Source organism: Ovis aries, chromosome 26, assembly GCF_016772045.2.
Source record: "Ovis aries strain OAR_USU_Benz2616 breed Rambouillet chromosome 26, ARS-UI_Ramb_v3.0, whole genome shotgun sequence".
In the NCBI taxonomy this organism is placed as follows: Eukaryota; Metazoa; Chordata; class Mammalia; order Artiodactyla; family Bovidae; genus Ovis; species Ovis aries.
In genome coordinates, this window is record NC_056079.1 from 13,137,228 (window position 1) to 13,150,915 (window position 13,688).

Consider the following 13,688-nt stretch of genomic DNA (forward strand, 5'->3'; position numbering starts at 1 on the left):
GTGTATATTGTCACCCTGCTTATTTAACTTCTATGCAGAGTACATCATGAGAAATGCTGGGGTGGAAGAAGCACAAGCTGGAATCAAGATTGCCGGGAGAAATATCAATAACCTCAGATATGCAGATGACACCACCCTTATGGCAGAAAGTGAAGAGGAACTACAAAGCCTCTTGAGGAAAGTGAAAGAGGAAAGTGAAAAAGTTGGCTTAAATCTCAACATTCAGAAAACTAAGATCGTGGCATCTGGTCCCATCACTTCATGGGAAATAGATGGGGAAACAGTGGAAACAGTGTCAGACTTTATTTTGGGGGGCTCTAAAATCACTGCAGATGGTGATTGCAGCCATGAAATTAAAAGACACTTACTCCTTGGAAGGAAAGTTATGACCAACTTAGACAGCATATTCAAAAGCAGAGACATTACTTTGCCGACTAAGGTCCATCTAGTCAAGGCTGTGGTTTTTCCTGTGGTCATGTATGGATGTGAGAGTTGGACTGTGAAGAAAGCTGAGCACCAAAGAACTGATGCTTTTGAACTGTGGTGTTGGAGAAGACTCTTGAGAGTCCCTTCGACTGCAAAAAGATCCAACCAGTCCATCCTAAAGGTGATCAGTCTTGGGTGTTCACTGGAAGGACTAATGCTGAAGCTGAAACTCCAATACTTTGGCCACCTCATGCAAAGAGTTGACTCATTGGAAAAGACCCTGATGCTGGGAGGGATTGAGGGCAGGAGGAGAAGGGGATGACAGAGGATGAGATGGCTGGATGGCATCACCAACTTGATGGATATGAGTTTGGGTAAACTCCGGGAGCTGGTGATGGACAGGGAGGCCTGGCATGCTTTGATTCATGGGGTCTCAAAGAGTCAGACACGACTGAGCGACTGAACTGAACTGAACTGACCGTGCATTAGGAAAAAAAATTCTTAAAAATCAGACATGGAAGAGTACTTAATAAAAATTCAGAGCTTCTGGGACATTATGCTATGTGAAATAAGCCAGTCACAGAAGGATGAATCCCATACAATCCCACTCACCTGAAACATCTGAAAGTGAAAGCGGAGTCGCTCAGTCGTGCCCGGCTCTGCGACCCCACGGCTACGGGGCTCTCCAGGCAGGAATACTGGAGAGGGTTGCCATTTCCTTCTCCAAAGAATCTTCCCAACACAGGGATCAAAACCAGGTCTCCCGCATTGCGGGCAGACTCTTTACTGTCTGAGCCACCAGGGGCTCCTTTCCATCAGTACTTCTGTCAAAAGACCGATCAAAGGAAAGGTGAGAAAGGGTCATGACCCACATTCCTCTTTTTAATTTGGCAATAGCATTTGGCTAGTAAACAGCAATTTTCAGTATTTTTGCTGGATTGTTCTTGGCCAGGTTCTACCTTCCAGTTTTGGTATTCTTAGGCCTGTGATTTTAACATTAAAAAAAACAACCACAGTGGTTTGCTTGAAAAAAGTTGGAATAGTTTTCCTTTTAGTACAGGAAAGTATTATATTAATATAACCAAGGTTAATTGCTTCACACATGGAGCAGAAAATGAAGCAAACAGATCTCACACAGCTTCGAAAGAATTTGAATTATATTTCTGAATTCAGACCTATATCATCAACTGAGATAATACCTGAAAATCTACCAGGATTCTTCTCCGACAATAGCAAATATTGCATGGAATTCATCAGTAGTTGAGTTATCAAACAGAGGATGATATCTGGGGGAAATAATGAGTTTAGTGATTATATGAAAACCAGTATGCCATATGCTAAGTCATATTTTTAGTATCAAGTCTTGAAGCCAGACAGAACATATTAATAGGTGTGTGTGTACTTTTATCATAAACTAATATCCAGTGACATAGTCACTAGGCTCACCAAAGCTTCCTATATCCAAAAGAGAGTGAGCATTCTAGCTATAACTCAAAAATAATAAGACTGACTGTCGTGGAGTCCAATACTTTATAATCAAATCGCATGACCTCTTAGAGTGGCTGGCCTTTTACTTTCACTCAACAGTTTTACTTAAAAAAAAAATGACATGTTAGTTGTCACTGCACAAGTTTTATCAATACCTGCACTTTTCAGAATTTTGAAGAATTGGTCCAACCAGAGGTCAGATTTACACTTTCTCGTAAGCTCTGCCCTTTCAGTTAACCCACTTTCTAGAAATCATAAAAACAGAAATGCAATCGACATACTCTGGAAACGTGTTAAATGTTTGGAAACACGTTAAATGTTTGGAAATACCACTACCACCGTCAGCAGCAGCACTTAAAACTTGCTGAGCATTCCTGGAGAAATAGAAGTATACCCGTTTCCCAGATGGAATTATACCCATTTCACAGATTAGGAAACTGAGACTGCAGAAGTTGAGTAACTTACCCAAGTCCACACAGATGGTAAGTGATGAAGCTAGGAGTCAATTCCAAGCATTTTGTTTGACTCTGGAGCCTGCTGCTGTGCTATACTGTCCTGGTTTCCACATTGCACCATCATCAAAAAGGGATGGATACTGAGTTCACAGATATAAAGAATACGAACCAAGCAGAAAGAACCCTATATTTGAAAAAAAATATGTACTAGTTGAGAAATGTTCATCATATCTTAAAGAAAAGAGAAAACTTTTCTCTGGAGTACTTACTGTATGCCAGACATTGCGGTTAAGTTGCTGTGTATACAACTGTTTCTTTTAATCCTGTTAACTGCTAACCTAATTCATTCTACTATTAATATTAACTCCACTTTTTTTATTTTTTATTTTTTAAATTTCACATCAAGGTAGTATGTTTTATTTCTGAAACAGTTCTGTAGTTCTTACATTCAGATCTATTTTAAATGTTTCTTTGTTAAACTCACTTGTAATTTACCTGTTTTTTAAAGATCTGTTGTTTAAAGGTTAAAATCTCTGTAAAACCTAAAAATGTTTTAAAATTTACTGAAAATGCAACAAACTCAATTAAAATTTATTTAAAATAATACCCTCCACTGATGTTACTTTTACCCCCTGAAAAATTCCAGAGGAGTGTTAACAAAAGATTTAAACTACTGTGCAAAATTTCTTCACAAAAAGTGTTTAAAGGCTGGTGCAAAATAGGAAGCAAATTCTAAACAATTTTGGCTTCTTGGAAACAAAAACCGCTCTAACTCCATTTTTAAAATGTGGAAATTGAGTCAGAGATTTAAGAATCTTGGCCAAGATTGCACAGCTAGTAGATGGCAAAGCCAGCAAACATTTCAACGTTGATTTCCTTTTTTCATATTTATTCTCCAGATGAGACTCCACAGCTTGGCCTTTAATCACCTTGCCTGTCTTTCCCTCCATCACACCTGCCTGAACAGACCCACACCTGCCCCTAGCAGTCACTGGGCAAATGGGCTTCACATTGAACTTCACTGGGCTTCCCTGGTGGCTCAGACAGTAAAGAGCCTGTCTGCCATGCAGAAGACGTGGGTTCAATCCCTGGGTCGGGAAGATCCCCTGCAGAAGAGAATGGCTACCCTCCAGAGTATTGTTGCTTGGAGAATTCCATGGACAGAGAAGCCTGGTGGGCTACAGTCCACAGGGTCACAAAGAGTGAGACCTGAATGAGTGACTAACAGCTGCACTTTTTACTGTGAACTTCTCTGTCCCACACCCCAGATGTGGGGTGTGCCGATGCTTGTCTGCTGGTAAGATTACTGTCCTCGTCTCCAGCAGAACTGTCTCTTCTCTCCTCTCAAACCTTCTGCCTAACCTGGTGCCTTCCTTACATCTTCCATCACTGATCCTTTACCTTTTACTTGATTGAGAAAGAAAGACCTCCACACTGTCTGCTTCACAAATTTACCTTCCCCTGTGCCGTTGTCTGGAGAAGGCAATGGCACCCCACTCCAGTACTCTTGCCTGGAAAATCCCATGGACGGAGGAGCCTGGTGGGGGGCAGTTCAAGGGGTCGCTAAGATTCGGACACAACTGAACGACTTCACTCTCTCTCTTCACTTTCAGGCATTGGAGAAGGAAATGGCAACCCACTCCAGCGTGCTTGCCTGGAGATTCCCAGGGACGGGGGAGCCTGATGGGCTGCCGTCTATGGGGTCGCACAGAGTCGGACACGACTGAAGTGACTGAGCAGCAGCAGCAGCGCCGTTGCCCATTCTTCCCTTCCTTTGGCAGCTGAGCAAACAGCTTCCTTTCCTGTCAAGGGCGATCCTTCCCGTGTTTTCCGGATCTCATCCCTGCTTGAAAAGTGATTCCTTCTCAAGTACTTTGCTCCTTAGTTCTCCCTTATTTCATCTCCAATTTTCCCTTCCCTCATTTCTTAAATGGAGAAGGAAATGGCAACCCACCCACTCCAGTATTCCTCCCTGGAGAACCCCATGGACAAAGGAGCCTGGTGGGCTACAGTCCATGGGGCTGCAGAGAGCCGGACACGACTGAGCAACACACACGCATTTCTTAAAAACAAGCAAAAACCCTGAATCTTCCGTCTGTTAACCTCTCAGCATCTCAGCATATAGGCAAGGTCGACTCAGGGTGAGTGGTGGAAACACTTTTTAGGGGAATCAACCAGCTAGTGTCATGATTACAGAGCAGACTCAGCCGCATCTGCTGCAGCCTGACCTCGTGCAAGGACCCCCTTCGCCCTGGAGTACTGACCTTGTTGGTCATCCAAGAGAACAGGAATGGCACCTGCATCACCTCTGCTGGAAACCAGGTGCTCTGGATGGACGATGTTTTCACGTTGAGGTAGGGTGCCCTGGCGTGGGGAACACCCTGGTGACACTGGTGATCTCTCATACGCACTCTAAACCATTTGCAATAGTTGTAGGGGACTCCAGTGTCACAAAGATGACCCCACTAGGGGCCAACTGTCACATTTGTGTTCCTGAGATAGGTGAGAGACGGGGTAGAGGCTGTTGTCCAGGTAACGATGGGAAGCTGAGTACCACCCATGCCCCTGGGCGTGCACTCTCAGTATGCCTGCAGGTAGTGACTATGGTCCGTCAGCCTTTTGTGTATTACTGGGCAATGGACTAAAACACGCTGTCTGGACAGTCACTTCCCTGGAGAGGGTTTACAGAAGTAAACTGTGTAGATCTTGAGGCTCTGAGTCTCTTGAAGGGTTCCAGGAATCTCTGCCAACCTCTCTGCCTTCCCGCTTACCATTACAGATGGTGAAGTTCCTGGCCCCGAGCTTCGTTTGACACGTTGCCAGTCTGACTGCCCGTGAGAGGCTGATATGAAGAAGGAGACCAGGGACAAGTTTCAGAAAAGTGAGATTGATCCCAGAGTCAAACATGGCAGGCTATCAATCTCAGCAAGAGAGAGAGGGATCTGTCTTATAGATGCTCCAGCCAGAGGTATCTGAAATATTTAATCCTTCTAATCCAGAGTACTAGCAGCTTCCCAAGACCCCCAAGGCAAAACCCAATTCTCCATGCCCTTGACCACTCAGAAAAGTCTGGTGGGATGAACGCCAACAGGAAGGCAGAGATGCAGAAAAGGAGAGAGAGAGAGTCAGGGTGAAGAAGTTCTTCTAGACATAGAACTCAGCTGATCCTGGATGGAACCAGTGAGAAAGGAAGGAAATAATTTACCTACCCTCCTCACCCCCCAACCCCAGCCTTAACAGAAGCACAAGCAGACAAAGGTCTAAGGGCTTTCTAGGGTCCCAGTACCAGCCTGGCCTGCAAGCAGAGGACGGTGGAAATTCCAGAGAACTGTGATGCAGGAGAAGACTCTTGAGAGTCCAAGGGATGGCCAGGAGATCAAACCAGTCAATCCTAAAGGAAATCATTGGAAGGACTGATGCTGAAGCTGAAGCTCCAATATCCTGGCCACTTGATGCTAAGAGCCGACTCATTGGAAAAGACTCTGATGCTGGGAAAGGTTGAAGGCAGGAGGAGAAGGGGATGACAGAGGATGAGATGGATGGCATCACCGACTCGATGGACATGTGTTTGAGCAAACTCTGGGAGACAGTGAGGGACAGGGAGCCCTGGTGTGCTGCAGTCCATGGGATTGAAAATAGTTGAGATATGACTGTTGGCTAAACAAAGCAACTCAGCCCCACCCCAGCAGTCCACAACCCAAGACAGGGAAGGGTTCTTTCCAAGTAGGGTTAAGCTCCATGGCCACAGCTGTGGTTGGCTTGACGTCCACCCCATATAAGTTGCTTTCCTGCCCTGCCTCACTTTCCCCTCTGCTACTTGTGCTTTTAGAAGAGTTTCCAAATAAAAACTTGCCTTGAATCCGGTCTCCATTTTGTTTCCACTCTTACAGATTACTTATTAATAACAAAAAAAGTCTGGCAGACCACATCTCAACTAAATGGACAAATTTAACATCCTCAATGATGGGACAAACAGATTCAATGGGAAGTGAACACAGCATCACCTACCTACAAAGTATTCTCGGCAAAAACACTTCAAGCTCAATTCAATCATAAGGAAACAATCACACTGTTTAGTGTCGAATTGTGTCTCCCCCCAAATTTGCCTGTGCAGGGTCTTAGATGAGGCATGTGGGATCTAGTTCCCCGGCCAGGGATCGAACCCACGCCTCCTGCATCGGGAGCAGGAGTCTTAGCCACTGGACAACCAAGGAAGTGCCAACATGAATATTTTTAAAGAATCAAGCTAGTCGTCCTGTAGAATATCCCACAAAATTCATATGTTGAAGGCCTTATCCCCAGTATTTCAGAATGTGACCTTATTTGGAAATAGAGTCTTTGTACATGTAATTAATTGGTCAAAATAAGGTCGTGCTGGAGTAGGGTGGACCCTAAATCCAACAAGTGGTATTTCTTATAAGACCATCATATGAAGACAAAGGTAGAGATTGGAGTTATGTTGGCCAAGGCCGAGGGAAAGCAGGAGCTGGCAGAGGCAAGAAAGAATACTTTCTTGGAGCCTTTGGAAGGAATGTGACCCTGCCAACTCCTTGATCTTGAACCCCTAACCTCCAGAACTGTGAATCAACACATTCCTGTTGGTTCCAGCCACCTATTTGTGGTTCTTTGTTACAGCAGCCCTAGTAAACTGATAATACACAACACAGATTGTGGGATATTCTACAGGACAACTAGTTGGATTCTTTAAAAATATTCATGTTGAGACTTCCTTGGTTGTCCCGTGGCTAAGACTCCCGCTCCCAATGCAGGGGGCCTGGGTTTGATCCTTGGCCGGGGAACTAGATCCCACGTGCCTCATGCAAGACCCTGCCCAGGCAAATAAATAATTTTTTAAAAATCCATGTTATAAACAACACCAACACACACACACACTATGGGTGGGATGTTGTTCTAGGGTGAAGGAGACTAAGGAGACATGATAATTAAACGTACTGTGTGACTTGATTAGGCCCTGGCTATTAAAGGGACAACTGGGGAAATCTGAATATGGATAGAAAAGATTACGTTTTTGTGCCCAGTCAGGTCCAACTCTTCAAGACCCCATGGACTATAGCCTGCCAGGGTCCTCTGTCCTTGGGATTTTTCAGGCATGAATACTGGAGTGGGTTGCCATTTCCTCCTCCAGGGGGTCTTCCCAACCCAGGGATTGTACTTGAACCCATGTCTCCCGTGTCTCCTGCATTGCAGGCAGATTCTTTGCAGGCTGAGCCATTACATTAAACTTCTTGGGTTTGTTAGTGCTGCTATAGTTATACAGGAGATTTCTTCATTTTGGGGGGAAAATGTTTCTTGATGTCTACAACTCATTTTCAAATGGTTCAAATAAAACCATTAAACACACACACACACATGTCCCCACATAAAGACTGCCCAAGCAAATGGAGCCAAACGTTACCAACTGGTGATTCTGGATGAAACGTAAATAAATGCACTGCTCTTTCAACTTTTCTTTAGTTCTGAAAATTTTCAAGGCGGTAAGTTGAAGGAATTATTGTATTTTTTGTGGGTGGTGGTTTATGGCAACCAATACTGCTTCACACAGATGATACCTACACTTCTTTTCTAACAAAGTAACTAGTTGTAAACAAACTGGTCAACTTTTGTTCAATCCACATCTTGGTTAAGCGGGCAGATGTTAAGACATATAAGACTGCATCTCCTTTGAGAAACTAGGCGAAAACTGAGCAGATGATCTGTCTAGAATGTGTATCCCTTTGGGAAGTGTGGACCAGTTCCTACTCATCTATGCCATCCCACCTCTTAGGCAATCTTGACTCTAGATGTGTCTTTGCACAGACATCCCTTAAACCCGATGCACTGACTTGCAACTAATTTGTATTTTAGCCCTAAAGATGAGCATCCCAGATTTAGATTTCAGCATTCTTTTTTCAGTGAAGAGTGAAGTTGCTCAGTCGCGTCCGATTCTTTGTGACCCCATGGACTGTAGCCTAACCAGGTTCCTCCATCCATGGGATTTTCCAGGCAAGAATACTGGAGTGGGTTGCCATTTTCTTCTCCAGGAGATCTTCCCGACCCAGGGATTGAACCCCCATCTCCCGCATTGTAGGCAGACGCTTTACCATCTGAATCACCAGGGAAGATTCTTTTTTGAGATTATTATAAATTGTTATGACTCTAACTCATGGAATAAACCTTACTAAATGTATTTTTCTCACTCAGCTATTTAGGTTGAACATCTACGTGACAGTGTTGAGAACTCTGAGTACGTTTCCCTCATATTCAAGGTATTTCTATTCTCTGGACACCTCAGGGTAATTTCTGACATTAAGACAAATATAAAAGCCTGAATGGCTGAACTTGCGAGTGCAAAGTAGTTATATTAGGGCATTTATAAAGAATCTCTCAAAAGGATCCATTCAGCCGTATACTAGAGTTCATTTCTAGAACATAAAATTTCATTTTTACACTGGGGAATCTCAGGAAGAGTTGCTCTATATGATTCCAGGCTTGGCTTCAAGCACAATAAGAAATGACACCTCTGGCATAATCATAAGAATACAAAAGGGAAGATACACGGACCTGGCCATGATTGTTAGCTGTGATATCTATTATCTGACATGTATATTTTAAGTAATTTATTTAAATTTCTAGTATTTTATTAATATATTTAGTACCTAGTATGAATAGAATGGCACTAGTGGTAAAGAACCTGCCTGCCAATGCAGGAGACATACGAGATGCGGGTTCAGCCCCTGGATCAGGAAGATCCCCTGGAAGAGGAAGTGGCGACCCATTCCAGTATTCTTGCCTGGAGAATCTCATGGACAGAGGAGCCTGGCGGGCTGCAGTCCACAGGGTTGCAAAGAGTCGGACATGACTGAACTTAGCGTGAAACCTACTACAGGTTTCTTGACTTCAGTAACTCAGTACCAATAATATAAATTTCAATTGGTCAACTGGTCAAAAAAACGATCAACAACGGTGAGTCACGTGGAGACTTCAGTCTTACTCACTGTTTCCCCTGTTGGAAACCGCCCCTCCACTGGCTTCCATGATACACATTCTCCTTGTTTTCCTCTGACCTCTCAGTTCACTCAAATTTATTCTTCCTTTGATAGTTCCTCTTCCTTAAGTCACTGCTTAAATATTATCTTTCCCTGCAGACTTTATCTGGCTTTCTCTTCACTCTACACACTCTGAGGATCCTACACAGGGTTTCACCTACCACTGATGGCTCTCAAATATCTCCTTTGAGCCAGCACTGTTCTTCGGAACTTCAAAATCAAGTCTATTTCTTCCTGCTGGACCTCTCTCCCCCAGACATGTTCCCCTTTCTGTAACCCTGTGCTCAGCAAGTGACATCCTTTTCCTGCATGAAAAGCCTTTTCCCACACAAAACTTTGGGGTTATCTGTGACTCTTCTTTCTTTCTTTCCCTAAATGTAATAGCTCAATATGTCCTGTTGAAACTACAGCTTAAATATCTTTAAATTTTTCTCTTATTCTCCATCTTTACTTTCAATGACCGATAACTCAGTATTTCCGTCATATTCCAAAATCGTCTCCCTCTTTTAGACACTACTTCTGAATCTACTCCTTACATTACTGTCAGAAGGACTTTTTAAAATATGAAAACAGCATAACGTCCCTTCACTGCTCAGAATCCTTTTTTCCTTTATCTCCCCTTTATTCTCAGGGAACATCTAAACTCCTTAGAATCCTCTCCATAGCTCTTTCTGATCTTGTTTTTTGTCCATTCATATCCATTGTGCCACCATAGTGAGTGCATTTAATTTCAAAATCTTACCTGATTGCCTTGCACCTCTGCACACACTGCTTTCTTTCTCTGAAATGACTTTCTTTTGTTTCCCTAGCTGACTCCTACTGCCCTTGAAAGAGCAAGCTCAGGCATCATCTCATCTGGGAAGGCTGTCCCAGTCTGATTAGGTACTTCTCTGTGTGCTGACAGGCTATTCTGTTTATGTAACTATCAAGAAATATAATACAGTGATATTAGTTTATCTTCTTGTCCATGTCCTTCACTGGATCATTAAATTCCTAAGTATCAGTTCAGTTCAGTTCAGTCGCTCAGTCAACCCCATTGACTGCAGCACGCCAGGCTTCTCTGTCCATCACCAACTCCCAGAGCTTGCTCAAACTCATGTCCATAAACTGTGATGCCATCCAACCATCTCATCCTCTGTTGTCCTCTTCTCCTCCTGTCTTCAATCTTTCCCAGCATCAGAGTCTTTTCTAAGATGTCAGTTCTTTGCATCAGATAGCCAAAGGATTGGAGTTTCAGCTTTAGCATCAGTCCTTCCAGTGACTATTCAGGACTGATTCCCTTTAGGACTGACTGGTTGGATACCCTTGCAGTCCAAGGGACTCTCAAGGGTCTTCTCCAACAGCACAGTTTAAAAGCATCGATTCTTAGGCACTCAGCTTTCTTTATGCTCCAACTCTCACATCCATACATGACTACTGAAAAAACCATAGCTTTGACTAGACAGACCTTTTTGGCAAAGTAATGTCTCTGCTTTTTAATATACTGTCTAGGTTTGTCATAGCTTTTCTTCCAAGGAGCAAGTGTCCTTTAATTTCATGGCTGCAGTCACCATCTGCAGTGATTTTAGAGTCCAAGAAAACAAAGCCTCTCACTGTTTCCACTGTTGCCCCATCTATATGTAAGGAAGTGATGGAACCGGATGCCATGATCTTAGTTTTTTGAGTATTGAGTTTTAAGCCAACTTTTTCACTCTCCTCTTTCACTTTCATCAAGAGGCTCTTCAGTTCCTCTTCACTTTCTGCCATAAAGGTGGTGTCATCTGCATATCTGAGGTTATTTATATTTCTCCCAGGAATCTTGATTCCAGCTTGTGCTTCATCCAGCCAGAATTTTGCATGATGTCCTCTGCATAGAAGTTAAATAAGCAGGGTGACCATATACAGCCTTGACCTACTCCTTTCTCAATTTGAAACCAGTCTGTTGTTTCATGTCTGGTTCTAACTGTTGCTTCTGGACCAGCTTACAGATTTCTCAGGAGGCAGGTAAGGTGGTCTGGTATCCTAAATATCAGTCTCTTTTTAATCTCTATATCCACATGGCCTGGCTCATAACATTCTCAAACAAATATTTATTAAATGGAAATATACATTTAAAACTTTCATCAAAAAAGAGTTTCAATGCATTGAGTCATTCAAGTATTACAGTCAGTATTGAAGTGGAACATTGGTGGTGATATCCACATTCAAACACTAGTTTTTCTCATTATCAAGTGGCCAGAAGTTTGCTGCAATAGAAAGGAAAAAGCAAGTTTTAAAATGGTCTACTAGAAGTTGCTATAATGGTTATAAATTCTCTAGTGGCATTACAGTAGAGCCATTAATAACAGATATTGTTCTGTTTTCCTAATTTCTCAGTGTATTTTTACTTTTATGAGAAACCTAACATTTTTCAATACTTTGGATTTCTCTTAAGCTTTCTAATTTGCATTCAGCTGAACTATAGCTAGCTGGAGATTTAGAGAGGAAATACTCTTTCATCATTTATATAACAAGCGCTGCAGGTTCTATAATCTTTATGAGTTTCATATGAACCACTGATTTGTGACAACATCAGTTGACATTTTATAGATCATCAGAATCTTCCTCAAGGCAGAAATTTACAGTCTTGTTTCCAATAGCCAACAGTCACAGAAGTATTCATGTACCTGCTAACATTTATATTCTTGAGCCCCACTGTACAACTTCATTGTACTGTATAATCTTTGACAGCAATGCTTTCTCCTGTTTTCAATCATTCTCGGCTATGAAGCTATAAAATTAAGAAAACATCAGTATTAGAATCTTCTTTCAACATCTTCCTTGTCTTTGTTTTTTCAACAGAAAAGTGCAATTATTCAGCTAATATGGAGACTTACTTAAACCCTCCGTTTCTTTTTAATGTCAGTCTGCATCTTTTCAAGGAAAAAAATGACAACTTTGTTCCTCAATATGGAGGAAAGAGAATGTTTACTCCTCTGGAATATCATGTCAAGAACTAGAATCTTATTGAGATGATAGCCTATAACATTTCCTTCTGTTTCAAAAATAAGGGGGAAAATAGACAGGAATCCCCAGTATCTGTAGGTAGAAAGATATATACAATTATGCGGTAATAGCGATCGTAGTTCAGCACCATGGACAGTGGGACAGCACTCACTGGCCCATCTCTGATTTTTTAAAATATTCTACTTACACATCATTACCCAAAGTGAGTTGCACTAAATGTTCCTCTGGGATGCCAGGAGAAAAATATTATAACTTCATTTCTAATTATTTTTAATTTAAAAATTGTAAAGTTAAGCTTAGTTAGCATTAAGTAGATGAACAGACATACATATGTATATATTTGGGGTGCATGCTCAAAATACCTTTACTAATATGTACACAATCAAATGAGTTTTGAGAGTGCTCCTAGAGATGAAGGGGCACTACTGAAAATTTTGGCCAGGGGAATGACATGTTGAAAGGTGGAGGGGGGGGACAATCTAAGAGAAGTATAGGGATTAGATGGGAAAGAGTAGATGTTGAAGTTAGGAAGACTGCTTAGGAGGCTATTGCAAGAATCTAAGTATCAACTAGGGTGGTGATACTGGGGAAGCAGAAAGCCATACTTGCAAGAGATGTTGTAAAAGAAGAATCTTCAATGTTAAGAGTGAAAAAAATGTCAGAGTAAGTGGAATTTTGATTTATACAGGGAAAAAGGGAATCAGTTTTGAGACAGGAACCACACTGTAACTGCCACTGACAAAAAAGCTCATATAAATAATACATGATCTACAGTATTATCTTCTTGAACAGGAAAGTTAGGATCCCGGAAAGGTCCACAGCAGAAGATACATAGCTGAATAACTTAAAACCTTATGGGGGGGGGGGGACAGAATTGTGGAGGCAACGATTGTACCCAAATTTATGGAAGTCATGAATTTTTATGTTCAGAAAAATAAAACAATAAATACTGAGACCCCTCTGAGTAATTTTCTATCCATAAAATAATAAATATTAGGTAAGAAATAGCGATCAATTAAGGAAACATCATAAAATGTACATACATATGTAACTAGTAATGATAATTACTATGAATTATTCTCATTTTCCAGCTATAATACACTGGGAATTTTTCAGGTACTTCCTCTTCCATTTTCAAGATGTGCTTTGGAATTTTTTTGTTGCTGTTAGACAAATACACAATAAAGAATTTCCTGGCTGCTAGTGATACATTTGAAAATACCCTGATGCTGGGAAAGATTGAAGGCAGGAGGAGAAGGGGACGACAGAGGATGAGATGGATGGATGG

General features: G+C 41.9%; 1 long non-coding RNA gene across 2 annotated transcripts in view; it reads right to left on the reverse strand.

Moving 5' to 3' along the window:
- Window positions 1-13,688, reverse strand: part of LOC105605137 (uncharacterized) — a 46,172-nt gene that overhangs the window by 7,064 nt on the left and 25,420 nt on the right. Inside the window, exons 3-7 of one of the 2 annotated variants that reach the window (XR_009598608.1) lie at window positions 12,061-12,164; window positions 10,158-11,640; window positions 2,380-2,553; window positions 1,626-1,712; window positions 1,039-1,250 (exon numbers count right to left, since the gene is read on the reverse strand). This is a non-coding gene — a long non-coding RNA (uncharacterized LOC105605137). Of the gene's footprint in view, window positions 1-1,038; window positions 1,251-1,625; window positions 1,713-2,379; window positions 2,554-7,822; window positions 11,641-12,060; window positions 12,165-13,688 lie in introns of those variants that run through there. The other variant, XR_003587137.3, reaches the window with a different exon arrangement.